This window comes from Furipterus horrens, unplaced genomic scaffold (genome assembly GCF_987537825.1).
Source record: "Furipterus horrens unplaced genomic scaffold, mFurHor1.1.pri manual_scaffold_10, whole genome shotgun sequence".
Lineage (NCBI taxonomy): Eukaryota > Metazoa > Chordata > Mammalia > Chiroptera > Furipteridae > Furipterus > Furipterus horrens.
Genome location: NW_028327180.1, coordinates 30579409 through 30594786, shown reverse-complemented (window position 1 = coordinate 30594786; position 15378 = coordinate 30579409). Strand labels below are relative to the sequence as shown.

The 15378-nt window shown below is 35.9% G+C and overlaps 1 long non-coding RNA gene across 1 annotated transcript in view; it reads right to left on the bottom strand.

The window, feature by feature from the left end:
* Window positions 1–7850, bottom strand: part of LOC149999426 (uncharacterized) — a 280815-nt gene extending 272965 nt beyond the window's left edge. The window contains exons 1-2 of the long non-coding RNA XR_016513400.1: window positions 7395–7850; window positions 6665–6974 (exon numbers count right to left, since the gene is read on the bottom strand). This is a non-coding gene — a long non-coding RNA (uncharacterized LOC149999426). The remainder of the gene's footprint in view (window positions 1–6664; window positions 6975–7394) is intronic.
* Window positions 7851–15378: the final 7528 nt, after the last annotated feature.

Genomic DNA, 15378 nt, shown 5'->3' with positions numbered 1-15378 from the left:
AGAACAAGACAGCATAGAAACTCTGATATTTCTCTTTAAATTGAGTTCAGTTGAATTCCTTGCTGGAGAAACATGCCAACAATAAGGAAAAAGAAAAGCCCAACATATTCAAACATGGTGGCAGCCCTGACCATTTGGTCATTTTTAATATGATAAAAAATTTTGAAGTGATTTATAATGAAATTCACTGTTTCTGGCCTCCTAGACTTTATGTGCTGAACTAACATTGCATGAGTATTTAAAAACTTGAAATACACTCAAAATTAGCCTTCTCAGCCCTCACTGAGAAACTACCACTCCTTATAATGAAGAACTGAGAGGCACCTGCTGGTAGTCTATGGCAACCACAACTGTATCGATTATATTAGCAGATAACAGTGGCTTGCTCTATTTATAATCTGTGCAACTCTAACAGGCTAAATCCTTAATGTAATTCTCACATTTGCTAAATAGATGCAAGTACTGCTAGAGACTGATGCATTTTTTCTATCCCTCTCTGTACTTTCCTAGAATTATATTAATAACATTTAAATGATGCTTCAAACTCAATCGACTAACAGGTTTTTGTGGATTCAATGCAATGGAAAAAGCAAGAAGTTACAAAAATAAGAAAAAAATGTAGAAAGTGAAACAGTTGGGTGGATATATATTTTTTCCTTTATAAGTGAGACCATGTGCATGGATATGTACGTGTGTATGTGTATCGCTAAATAAATATGTGAAATAAATGCATTTAATTTGAGGGTACTGCTAATCCAGTCCACCTTTTTCTTCTCACCACACTGGAAGTAGAGATGCTGGAGAAAACACTGTTGTGATTTACCTTTTACTCTAAATATAACTTTATTTTTTCACCTTTTTTGGGGCCACCTCGTTGAAGGTTGGTAGTAACAGACACCAGCATGAGTGACGAATAGTGGTGGTAAGCATGTCTTAAATATTTATGTATGTCCCAGGTCTTTTCAACCATTCAATAAACACAGTATATATATACCTGTGACTGTTTAAATACATATTGTCAATGGCACAAACATTTTGTTGTTGTTATTGTTGTTGTTCACTGAAGCATGACAAATGCATTTTGAGATAATTTAGGAATTCTTAGCTTTATGGTATGACACATAGAGGTCAAAAGGACAGCAAGTATCTAATCTAGTTTATGGGTGTGTATCTTCATCTTTACTGTCATCTTCAGAACCTCCTGCTTCTTTGCACATTTGCACCTTTCCTTTCATAAAGTTATTTTTGTAAACATGTACGTAAATATGAAGGGAAAAGAAGAACAGCGTGAATGTGTCCAATTAATGTTTTAAGATTCAAAGTACCCAGTACTCATCTCTTCATTGTAAGCAAGTCAAGCAAAGGAGAACGGACAGAGACTGCTGGATAGAACATATCCACACCTGACACTACATGCTACTCACATTGCATAATGACTTTTCCTTAATTATTATTCCCTCCTTGAAAGCAATATTTTTATGTACATTACCTGACTTTCATCTGCATAAAAGTGTTACAAGAGGAGACACAGTGGAAAACTTCCCTAAAGGTTGTCATTGTTACCTCTAACAAAACTTAAAGTTACCAAACAAAAAACAAAACTCAATTCTGTTCTCTACACCACTTAAATTGTGCAAATTTTCTCCCCCTTTTTCCTACATATTCCACCCTCGATGCACTTTCTTTTCTAGAAAACACACACAGGAGGTTCATTGATTCAGCCCAGCTTGTCCAACCCAGCAATAGGGATGGGGCTCTCTTATTTTTTATCAGATTGTGAATGAAAGACTATGTTTCACACTATCTCCCATGAAGCCAGGTGATGAACTAATCATGTTTAGATCTGCTAGGTCACAGCAAATAATTATGACATGTGTTACGGTCATCTCTGTGTTGCAGTCCTGGAACAAGTCAGAATGGATTTTCCATAAATTCAAGAAAAGGTTCTTAAAACCCTAATTTAAAAACTACATCTTAGCTAATTAAGAACGATATGGCTCAAATTAATGCACTGTCTCCCATCAAGTGTGTTGATAATGTACACTCCCGAGAACAAGATGAGAGAAAACCTTAATTTTTTCTCCTGTTCTTAGCTCTTCTGCTATCGAAGGTGTTTGCTAAAAAAGAAACACAGATATATATGCCCAACAGCTTTAGTGATCACAATGCAAAGGAAAACGTGTTTGCTTATCCTGGGTACCAAGCATCTGACATCTTCCCATCATAAAACAAGTTTAAAATATGACCAAAAAAAAAAAAAAAAGTCTTAGCCAAAAGAAAGAATCACCCCCCCAAAGTGGAGCTAACATCACAAGAGTTGGAAAAAGATGCTGAGAAAATTCTATCAGGTCAGGAATTATATATATATGGCTTACAAGTGGATCTGACCAAAGACAATATATCTTACAATCTTTCCAATATCCAAGGGTGTGATCTCAGGACTTTATGTACCTTCTTATGAGGCAAGCATAATTAGCCCTATTTGATAAATAGAAATTCTGAAGTATAAAGAGATAAGAAGTTTTTACAATATAATATTTTTAATCCTTACCCGAGGACATTTTTTTCTTCACTGGTTTTAGAGAGGATGAGAGAGAGGAAGAGAGAGAAAGAAACATTGACTGGTTGCCTCCCATATGCACCTGGACCAGGCATCGGAAACACCTGGACTGGGGTCAAGCCCTCAACATAGGTATATGCCCTGACCCAGGAATCAAACTGCAACTCTTTGGTTATGAGATGATGCTCCAACCAACTGAGCAAACCAGCCTGGGCTGGAATGTTCTACAGTTAAAGTTATTTGAGTGTCTAGTTTTTGTTTGTTTTTCTTTTAATGTAGTAAAAATTCCAGGCCAAACATGTTTCTAAAATCATTCTGTACAATTCTGAAAATGTCTGATTTAAAATTCTCAGATTTCCATCCTAGTTTTTATTTCAAGTATTGCAAAAACCTCTTCATACTATGAATATTCTTGAATTATTTCTACAACTTATATTACTTGCAACTTAGTTGCCAAACTATTTTACAGCTATATTTTCATCAATCTTTTCAATGTATGCAAGAAAAGAGTTTTGGACTAGTTTTTATTTACTTATATTTGCATTAATAACTGGGAAGATACATATATATAATATGGGATGAATTAGGTTTGCTAGAAAATGTTGCTTTTTTCTAATTACTATCCTAATGCACAGCTTAATGAAGACTTAAATACATAACTTTAATTCAAGTGCAGCTAAAACCAAAGAAGTAGCCATTCAAAAATTTTAAATGAAATTAAGAATTACTATACAATAATCACACAGTAATCAACTTCAGCTAAATGTCACATTCATTATCAATAAATTATTTTAAATGTATGTATATATTTATATGTATATATTTCTAAACAACAAAAGGAGATAATTATAACATGCCAATAACAAAAATGTGGCAAAGTTAATTCAACTGAAAATAAAAGATGACAATTATGATTGATGATTTAATAACATCTAAACAGGAACTATAAAACATTTTTACATTTTTATAAAACTGTAAAAATTTCAAAAGCTTAATATTTATGTCAGTAACCTGATTCCAATTTTGCAGGACCAAACAAACACTTTTAATTGCTGCATGATTAAAACTATTTTTCAATCCTTTTTGGTTGTATCAAAAAAACTTCTAAATAAATAATTTGAAAATTTTTAGTTCATATTTTTTCATTTTTGTATAATAGATGGAGAAAATGTTTAAACATTATTAGACATATTACTTTTAATGTAAAATAATAATAAATACAAATAATTAATTTGTAATAATATAAAAGATTTGAGATTTTTGTAAAATATTAAACAATCTGAAAATTAATACAAAGTTTTGATCAGTATTTCCTGATTTACCTCCCTTAAATTTAAATCAGATAAATTATTATGTCAGTTATTATTTATGTAATAAACACTATACTTAATAGCAGATAGACAAATTATTAGTGATGTGCTCTGATAAAATACAAAGTAAAATATTTTTAAAGTATTAGCCATTCTATGATTTTGAATTTTCACAAGTTAAAATATTTCCCTAAAATCCATTGTAATAATTAAACTACATAAAACAGTGAATGTTGTCACCTCCTGTGAGTACTGCCATGCCACACTTAAAGCAGCAACTGCTGTGGTACACAAAACTGCTGTAAAAATAGACCTCTCATTTGGACATATGACTTTTTTGGAATAGCTTCAGTGCTCATTGCTTTCAGTGCCCCAATCAGCACATAATCTTTAACCTCAGCATTTTACAACTTGGTGATAAATATTGCAAAAGATGGCTTTCGAAGAAAATTTAGCAATTACCCAAGAAAATGTATTTTAACATAAATATGCTAAATTTAATTAACACATTACCCAATAGTCAAATCATATGCTTTAATTAAAAACCTTGTATTTTGCTGGCTTACTAACATTGAAATATAGATACACGAGCAAACAATTACATCACTATATTAAGCATGTTTAATTCATCACTGAAAGCCACTTTTCACTTTGTCAATTGCATATATGTGTGTGTGTGTATAAAACTTAGCTCTTACTTGTCTGATGGTTGTATGATGATGTCAACATACCCAAATTTTTTTTCAAATTATATTTAGTAATATAATAAAACCAATAAAAGCTTACTTTTCCCTGTTTTGCAATGAAGTCTACCTTTCAGTAAGTGCTCAATTTCTACTTTTTAAACTTTATTTTGTATCTATAAGATAGTATTAATTTTAAAACTATTACTTAGGCTAAAAATAATAAAGTACATGACTGACATTCATTTTATAACATTTTACTACTATATTTCCTTTATTCTTAGTTTCAAAACTGTTACATAGGATTAGTAAACTGGAATGTCACAAGACATTCATTTTGTTACTTCCTCTACAGTATGTGAAACTTTAAGATACAGCTCATTCTCTTGCCACTTCATGCCTTTTATACCTATTAATTTAATATCTGATATTAAGTATCATTTTATGGAAACAAGAAAACCATTTTTGAAGATTATAACAATGAGTCAGAGTTGATTTGCTGTACTTTATATTTTTATGCCATTGGAAATACAAATTTCCCATTAAGGGTCAAAATCAATAGAACTAATATGAAACTGTAAATATCTCAGTAATAAGATTAATTAGTGTTTAATGTTAGCTATGCCAGCAAATATTTCAGATGGTTATTGTTAATTGAATGAGCAAGATTCAAGAAAAAAATCATTGTTATTTTATCAATATTGGGATGGAAATTCTACATAATAGTCTATTAACTACTAATGTTAATAACATCAATGTTATATCAAGGGTTGGAGAAATAAGTGATCTAAATAGGGAAAAAGTTTAACATCAAAAGTGCCCATGTCCTTTTATTTCATTGGAATGAGAGAACAGAATATACTTTAAATCAAAGTTATGTCCCTATTAGAGAGGTTGATCAAGATCAACAACTAAATACAAATATACCAGCATTTTCCCTAAAAATTCCAATCCACCAAAAATCCATAAGCAACTAGTTATCTTTAAAGTTTAGCAACTGGTAATGACTACTTGTCATAATGGCAAAGCAGATTACTTCCATATATTTCACAACTAACCACTCACAGTGTAAAAAGAAATTAAACTTTGTTAAGTAGAAGAACAAATATTTAATTGCCATTACTCTATCCTGCTGTTGTCCACAACTTAAGCACTTTCTATGTGGAAGGTACATAATGTATATGGGTGATGACCTTTAGAATTAAAGAATATTAATATTCCAAGGAGATGTACAGGAATAACTGAAAAAGTGTTATGTTAATATCATAAAGAAGGCTGCATTATTTGTTTAAAAGCTTAATTACAGAAGCTCTTTTATTTATCAATAAACAAGGAATTCGACAATATTTGATTTCATCAATGTTTTGTGTAGGATGTTTTTCATTATTACTCACTAAGGAAGACAGTTATTTTGATCCACGTTAAGTCCTGAGCAATGCACATAGAAATAGATTGCATACTAAGTAAAAAGAAAACATATCACACTACATGGTGTTTCTGATTTGAAGGAAAGTTTTAACAACCAACTGTTATCACCGGACTGTGAAACTGAACAGACATGCTTGATGACTCTGTATACTCCATCATACTACCTTAGCAACAGGGGAGAAGAAACAGAGACTTTAAGTTTCCACAGAGTAAAAAACCATTGCTAAACAAAAACATAGAAAACTGTAGCTTGTTTTTTTTGATAGCTCGTTCAACTACTTCACAAGTTTCATGATTTAATTTGTCCAATTCAATATATATACCCAAAGCAGATAAAAGGCAAAGACAGCTTGTACCAAACCTACCCCCACATCCCACAAATAAGTAGTTACCTTTCACCTTTATCAAGGAAAAAACCGACCTAAAGACCAATTGTGAAAGATTATCTTTTCTTCTTGACTTCTCTTACACTTCTTTTCTAATTTATTTTACATTTCATGATGTCATTGACTGTGGATCTTAAAATAACTACTGACTTAAACCCCAAAGTCTCTAGAGCCTTGCAGTACCAGTTCTGTACAGGCTTGGGAGAAAACCCGAGCCTATCCCCACCTGCTTCCTGTGTCCCCACGCGGGTCATATACCTTACCAGTTTTCCTGTGATCTCTCTGGGTGGGACTTACCTGCTGCTCCCCAGGCTCCGTGGATTTCACCAGATGTTTATCCTTGTACAGAGACCAGAGACCAATGTTGGGCAGGAATATTAAAGCCACCATGAATAACAAAGTCATTTGCAGAAATCTCTTCTGTTTCCTCTTCATTGCAAATTATAACAGGTAGGAAAAGTTAAAGGAGATGGCCGCCTGACTGCTTCTTGTGTTTAATGCCAATGTCCTTTCCTCTCCCCTGCGAAGCACCAAAAACTGAGGAGAAGCTAAAAACTTTTGTTGCGTGCTCAGCACCAATCTGCACGATTCAGAGGGAGTTGGACATCTGCAGAAGAAGCGCACAGTTACTTTCCCCCCAGAAAACTATGACGAGGGCAGTATCTATTGGCTTAGAAGTAAATGACTTGACTGAGGTAATCATTAAGCCTATTGACCTCCATTAATATAAAGCAATGGAGTAAATATAATTGTTTCACAGATTAATCATAAGTTATAAAAAGTCAATGGCATGCTAGAGACTTGGGGAAACGGGAGTTTGGGTGTTTTCCCCCCTTTAGTGTGGAGGGCTGGGTTGGGGGCGGGAGGGAGCGGGTAAGTAGCTAGAACTGAACTGCGTGGGTGGAAACGGCTCAGCCTCAGCAAGTGTGAGGAAGGAAGTGTCTGCCTTTGACATTGGAACATCACCTTCCTTGTCTTCCCTAAACATCTCTTGCTACGTTCCCCTGTTCCCCTTGGGATAACCCACCTGAACTCAAGTTCAACTCCCTCCGAAGCCAGCGTGCAGATGGGCTCAATAGGCTGCAGGGACACGGGATCCGGGAACTCCTCTTTGGATAGAGGTCCAGAAACTCCGGGGCTGCTCAAGCGCTGTCAACGCTCATCCGCTGGCAGAGACCGGGAGACCTGGAAACCTGGGGGAATGGACGCTACAGATGTCAGTGGAGTCCAGCCAGGAGGTGGAGGCACGACGTTTCCCCTTCGCAGCTCTCGGAACGAGATCCTCCTTCAAGTAACCACTCTGCCCATCAATCTCTTCCCTTCCTCTGGGGACGCTCTCACGCTCCGCTGTTCATGTTACCATTATTTTCCGGCAACTGAATGGAGCCAGAGAAATGTCAGGAGTACCTAAAGGGCACTGTCTTCAATCTCCCCTCGGGGGAAGGGGGTGGAGCTGGAGAAACCGAGTCTGAGCTGGGGTTATAGTGAGTGAGGGCGCTGGGGAGGGCGAGCAGAGACGAAGATGCGCCACGCTCTCCCGCCGCTGCTCCTTGCTTGCTTCTCCTGTCTTCCGGGGAGACTGTGCTGGTGTGGACCACCACGTGCGGGGAGCCAGAGCCCGGCCAGGGAGGGCAGCTGCTTGCAGGGGGTGGGCAGTTCCTCCCAGCTTCCAGATCCTATATAAACAAAGCCGGGGTAAGGAAAAGAGGAGGCAAAGACGCGGCTGGAGAAAGACTTGGAGCTTTCAGCCTATGCGGATATTCTCTTTTTCTACCAGGCCTTTTTGGGGCAACTTCGGACCGGCAGAGATACTAGCTCCCCTGCTCATCTCACACAAAAGGCGCCAGGCTAGATTCCAGAGGAAAAGTCGCCGGCCCCTCTTGGGTTTGCTCCTGCTTCCTCCTCGGTGCCAGCCGGAGCGCAGCGAGCTGGGCGCGGAGGCTGGAGGCGGAGGTGAACCGAGGTTGGGCAGGTCTCGCGGAGAGGGGTTCCCGTGCCCCGCTGCTCAGGCCAGGTAAGTGGTGGGAAAGGAGGCGGAAGAGGATCCCGAATCGAGAAAAGGCTGAGACTCAGGGTTCTCAGGCAACAGCTGAATCGGCACCGTGGAGACCCAGGGCGGCTGTACTTGAGTCTGCAAGCACCCAGGGCCCGGTTAAGAATCGGCAGTGCCACCCGCTCTTGCCCCGTTTTGCTTCTCCGCACCTCGCACTCCCTGTTGAAAAGTCTACCTGTCCCTCTGACCTCACCCATTCCTCCTACGACACCCAGAAAATGTGGGGATCAAGGTAAGTCTAGCAGGAGGGACTGCTCCCCAACATAAAGATGCACCAATGCCCGTGATCGCACACGCACGAACCTGTGGCAGCCTCTCCAAGACACCTGTGCGCCTAGCACGGTGCACTGGGTCCTCTCGGGATCCGGAGCTCATAACTCCTGAAGGAATGGGGACTTAGATGAGGTGACAGACGTGCATGCAGTGCCCGCTGTATCAGCCTGTCTAGAACTAAAAAGAAACGGTACGGTTATCTCTTTGTTACAACCTAGATGTGATGCCCACAAGCTTGGGATAGATAAGCCTGTGGGATCCAGGATGAACGGTATTTTCTCTCTCCATTCCTCTTTCTTCTTATTCATCTCCCTCCCTCCCTCCATATATGCTCCCCCTCCCTCTGCCTCCCACTTCTACTCTCTCCCAATCTCACTTGAGAAAGAGATTTGAGTGTTATGCCTTCCACTGCTCACACTGTAGTTTTTAAATGTACAATATTTGAACAATATATATTGACACTATGACTGCATAATAAAGCTTTGTGCAGAAACATTGTTTTTGTGAATCACTTATATTTCAAAAGAGTATATAAATATATTTAATAAATGTTTTTGAATGTGTCCTTTCAGTAAAGACCAATTACCTTTCAATATTACAAGTGCAACTCCAGAATCTAGATAGCACCACAACACACACACACACACACACACACACACACACACACACACACAGCCTTTTGTACTCTGCATTATTTTCGAACCCCCTTTTCTCTCTTGGCAAGTGCAGTTCTGAAACAGAAATATGAATCCTGGGAAGCAACATAGCTGGGAGAGGCTTGCTGTCAAGATTACGTGGTCCTCAAAGATTTTTGGAAAATTGCTTAAATATATTGGATATGTTCTCTCTTACAGATGATGATTAACAATTAAAAAGCAAAGGAACTCAAAAGTGCACTTGGAATTAAAAAGTTAAAAATCCCTTACATTTAAAAATAATACCAGTTTCTTTAAATCTTAAAAAAAAAAAGAGAGTCTTGGTTAAAAAAAAAAACATAATATATTATCATTCTACTTACTAAGTCCAGATTCTGACTTGAATCATGCTTCATTACTGTTACAGAAGTAAATGGTCTTACAAACAATTCACATTCCCTGAACATTATCAGTTACAGTGAATGCATATAATAAGTGTTACTTCCCACATCAAGTAATTGCAGAATACATGGTCAAAAGGAACATGTATAAATGACCCATGGACATGAACAACAGGGTGGGCATTGACTGTGGGAGGGGAGCAGGGCAGAGGAGAGCAATGGGGGGAAATTGGGACAATTGTAAAAGAACAACAGTTTAAAAAGGCAAAAAAAAACCTGGAAGGAGAAAATTATGTTCACTCTGCTTTTACAGTGTAGTCCCAGATAATCACCTTTTTTCTGTGTTAAATTTATTTGTTTCTTTGAGATCATAATTTCCCTTCAATTTGGTCTTCTTTTACAATTCCAGATGTCAACTTTCAAAAGATGATAATACCTTTAACTAAAACTGATATTTTAGGTTAAGTTTATAAAATAAACCCCAATGACAGTTAATTTCATTGTTCAGATAATCAGGATTAAATGCATACACACACACACACACACACACACATTCTCTCTTTAAATTGTTTATGAACATTGGTTTGATCAAAATCATTATTTTTTTAAAACTTGTCTTATACCCAGACATGCCCCTTACCCTCATTTGCTCCTTAATTTTATTATAGTTCAAAGGGAAACCCCAGGTAATGTCCCATGTGCCTAGCAATGAGTTAAGGTCTCTACAGGGACACAGAGAAAGAAAATAGAATGATATCTGTGACATTCAATAACTCACAGCCCAATTCAAAATTCAATATAAAGGCAATTGGAATAAAGTACAAAAGCTTAGTTGTTTGTAGGAACCTTTAATTGAGCCACACTTAAGCCCTACCTTGAAAGAAGCAGAAGAATATTGCTTCAGTTATGGCTCTACTAAAAAATTTCATGACTTTAAACAACTATTTGACTCATAATTCTGTGCATGTGAATGGGCTCTGTTGGGGGTTCTTGCTTCATGTCATATAGGTTGGGGCCTGGGAGCTGATGTGGCTGGGCCAAGATGACTCCCTCCTGGATGGCAGTTGGCACTGAGTGTCAGTTGTAAGTTCATCAGGGGCAGTTGGTTGCAGCCCCTCGGGTCTCCTCTACGTGGGGTGGCCATGGCTCTTCATGTGGCTTGAGAGCTTCACACAACATGGTGGTTAACATTCAAAAGGGAACTTTCCAAGAATCTGTGTTCCAAGAGGGAAAAAACAAAAACCTCCAAGTCCTTGTAATGGCCTATTATTAGTACAGCCTCACTTCTGCAATTGACATAGGACCAGCCCAGATTCAAGGGTAGAGGTCAGAGATAAAATTGACATCTGAATGAGAGACTTGAGAAAGAATGTGTGGCCATTTTTAATCCACTATGGTTATTCAAAGGCACATGGGTAGGAATTCACAATGAAGGCTTAACCAGATTAGACAGTGGGTGATGGGGAGAAGAGGGCAAAAGGTTTTCATAGATTATTCAATTACTACAAACATAGTAAAGTGAATTTGTTTTAGTTTAAAAATAGGGTTATTACTTCATTTTCAAGTTATAAAAAAAATAGTGCTAGAGATGTAATGTACAATATGGCGACTGTAGTTAACACTGCTGTGTAATGTATAGGAAAAGTCATTAAAAGCATGCATCTTAAGAGTTCTCATAACAAGGATAATTTTTTCTTCTCTTTTTATTGTATGTATATGAGATGATGGATGTTAACTAAACCTATTGTGGTAATCATGTATAATACATGTAAATTAAACTATTGTGCTGTACACATGTACGTGTGTCCAGAAATGGAGATATATTTCATTCTTCTTTTATCCAATAGTGATGTCAAGAATATGAAAGTTTCCACTGAATAAACTACTAACATACTTTGTTATTATTCTCTCTTTGGCTAAGTTACTTCTGTTTTGGGGGGAAAAAAATTCTGCAATGAAAACTAGGAGGTGAATATATTATATAGCAATTTTAATAGAAGTACATTTAAATCATACAATTAATTTTATGTAATTAAACATATATATACAAAAATTTTCTCCTTTTTTTCTGGAATTTTAATGTTTGTCATTACAAATTAGGAAAAAAATGAGTCAATGTAGATATTAAAACATGATCTTATCCAATCTCCGTTACTGCTGAAATTCTTCACTAAAAAGCTTTGAGTCTGTGTTGTAGGGCATAGAATATAAAGGCAAAAAAACATAAGGGGTTAAAAGGTGTTCACAATTAAATGTAGTACAAATTAAAAGGCGAAGAAGGCTATTTCTTCTTGGACTAAATATTTTCTAACTAGACCAGATCTTTACTTTATGGTGTTTAAACTCTTAGTAATCGAATTTACTTCTAAATATTGTTATTCCTTTACTAATAGAATACACCATGATTTGAATATATTTTCTTTCCCTATATATTTAGTGATAAAACATTTATTTAATACTTACTATATGCCAGGCATCTGTATGAGTATTTCTTAAGTATTGTCATTTAAGTTGAAAAATAATCTTATTACATAGGTTTTATTATCATCTCCACTTAGTAGCTTAGAAAAATAAGGCAAGGAGATGGTGAGTATCTTGTCCAAATAAGTGTCAGTAAGTACTAAGGTAGAAATTTAAACCAGGCCTTTGCTCCTTCAGATTGCAAGATCTAATCCACTACATCGCGTTTTCCTAAAATCTTGCCTTTTCTTCCAAACAAAGATGTTAATTTTCCCTTTTTCTGTCCCCCTCTCTCATGTTTTATTTCTACTGTGTGAGAAGGTTAAAGGAGCTAAACCAAGAGAAAAAAAAAAAAGCCTTAGTTTTGGGAAGATGATAGTCAGATTTCATAACCTCAAAGCTTCTCTGTTCAGGTTTTGTTTGTTTTGATGTGTAAAAAAGAATGCTATACTAAAGGCAAAACTATATAATCAACTTTTTATTTTTACACTTTACATATATACAACTACAGTTTTAGTTTGTATGACTATAATGTTATATGGATCATTCATCAGATTTTGAGCTTAGAGTTGACAGTTTTCTTCTCTTATACAATACTTGCACCTTGCACCCTTTTAAAAATATTTTTAACCTATGTTACACCTTGAAAATATTTGTGTTAAACAAACTGCAGCCATTTATTTCAGTGAAAAGTCTACATTATGTTTGAAATAATGAGATCAATTGACAATAAAGTTATTAAATTTGAAGGAAAGATTTTTCATAACAGCTCAATACAAAATACCATAAATGAAAAAAAATTAAAGATGAAATTAATAGAATAAGTAAAGCCAGTAAAACATGACTAAGAAGTCATTGAATTGTCCCACTTTCTACTTTTGGAGAAAGAAAAAAAGAATGTTATATACACATTATGTATTGAATATCAAATTTTTTTCTGACACAAATTTGTGGTTATAAAATAAATTAATTTTTGGAAGTTATTACATTTTTAATATAGTGATATTAACTGCAGACATTTACAAATACTTTATATGGCCCAGGCATTGGGGACACAATAGCGAACTATGTCTTTGTTCAATTCACAACAGAAAAAGTCAAGTGTAGAGCCTGGTGACTAAAAATTAAGACATAAAGAAAGAATGAGGCAGGGAAGAGGAATAAGAAAAGCCAAAAGGGGGAGTTTTTAACCAAATCATCCTGGTTACTGTGTTAAACATAGATTGCTGGATAGGGAGAAAGAAAGAAATTAGTTGTAAGCCAAAGAAGACTGTATTTTGTCTCAGGATGATAGCAGTCAATATAATGAAAAGTGGTTAGCCTCCAAATATTCTACATTCTATAAAACTGCACTGAATAGTTGTTGGGATAAATGTGGGGTGTAGGAGAAAGAGAGAGCCCAGGATGGTCCAAGTTTTTGTCCAAGCTCCTGTAAGACTGGCTTTGTCTTTTATTGAGATAGGATGACCTTGACAGAAACAGAATTGGGGGAGATTGAGTGTTTGGTTAGACTTAGGAAATTGACAAGGCTAATGGCATAGATGTCAAGTGTTTTGATATAATACTTTGGAATTTGACAGCAGTGGAGGGGTATAGATTCTATGATGGAGGTATAAATCTAGAATTCCTGAGAGTATTTAAAGCCACAAAATGTAATGAGATTACCCAGGGAGTGAGCACATATAGATGATAGAACAAGCAAAACCTCTCCAACAGTAAGAGCCCAGGGATATGAAGAGAAACCAGCAAAGGCCTTTGAGAGAGAGTGATCAGCATGATTTGAGGAAAACAGGACAGTCAAAGGAAGACACTGTCTCAATAGAGGGAGTGATCGACTCCATTAAATAAGGTAAAAAAAGATAGATTTAGCGATTGTAAAATTTCCTTACCCCATTGGAGAGAAGGAAAGGTAGCAACCCCAAATACAGCCAAAGGTAGTAACAGAGACACTAGAAGGGATGATCTCTGTAGAAAACCTGATAGGAAAGGATGATCTCTACAGAAAATCTGATAATAAAGTTTTAATTAACATAATTATGCTATGCAGTTAATGAGCAAAGCAGGGAATACATTTAATTTTGTGCTATGTAAGCATATTTATCTCTGAAAGAAATTATCAAAAGAAAATGAAAAGATTCTGAACATTACTAGTTTATGAGAATTTAAATTATTTTCTTCCTTATTGTGAAACTAAGACAAAATGGATTTTAGATTCACTGCATACAATCCTCTCAAACTTCTAATCAGAACATTAAAACAAGGCCAAAAAGTCATTGACTTAACTATTAGTTAGCTACTCATTAATATGCTCAACAAATTTTATTGTAAAATTACTCTTTACAAAACCTGTGCTGGACTATTTTCCTATCATACAAACAAATCCATGTCTTGGGAGAACTCAGGTTCTTCCCTCTCCTTTTCTGGAACTTGCTGAGGTTCTAATTTAACCCTATACACACATGCACAATTTCTATCAGCATAAATATGCAGCAAAATTTTTAACTAATGACCCCTACTATAAAAATAACATTTTATTAAATAAAAGAGCTATTATTACACTTGAATAGATGTATTGAAATATTGTTGCGGGGTGCAGGGGGAGAGAAGTGGAGAGACTAAGGACAAATGCAAATTGACATGCACAGCATCTCTTAAATCTTTTATATATTTTGTAAAATTATCACTGCGTATCAAATTTTGTTCAGAAGCCACTCTTTACTTTCTCCCTTCCATTTTGATTCTGTCTGAACATTTCAGTTCTGATTTTATTTATCTATCATCTTTCCATTTTTAAAAATAGTACCCTTAAGTAAAAGAAGTCTGATCAAGTAGGTCTGATAAGCTTATGAATTACATTAACGATTTTGGTATCCTGAATTATTGGTAAACCTATCCATTGGGATCTATGATTTCATCTCCAGACAAGCAATGATCTCTTTTTAGATCTCCCCTTGAGAAGCTCTAAAAGATATTATCTGGATGGCAGTGAAAAGAGCCAAGATAACAGGAAAGTCTTGTGTTTAAACCCTATTCCCATTACTTACCATCTGAGTGACCTGGAAAGATATTTAACTATCCTGAGTCTTATTTTATAAAAGTGTGAAATGGGAAAAGCATACTCGTTTCAAGGATTATTGTGATAGTCAAAAGAGATAACATATGGATAAAGGTATTTCTTGAAATGTTAAG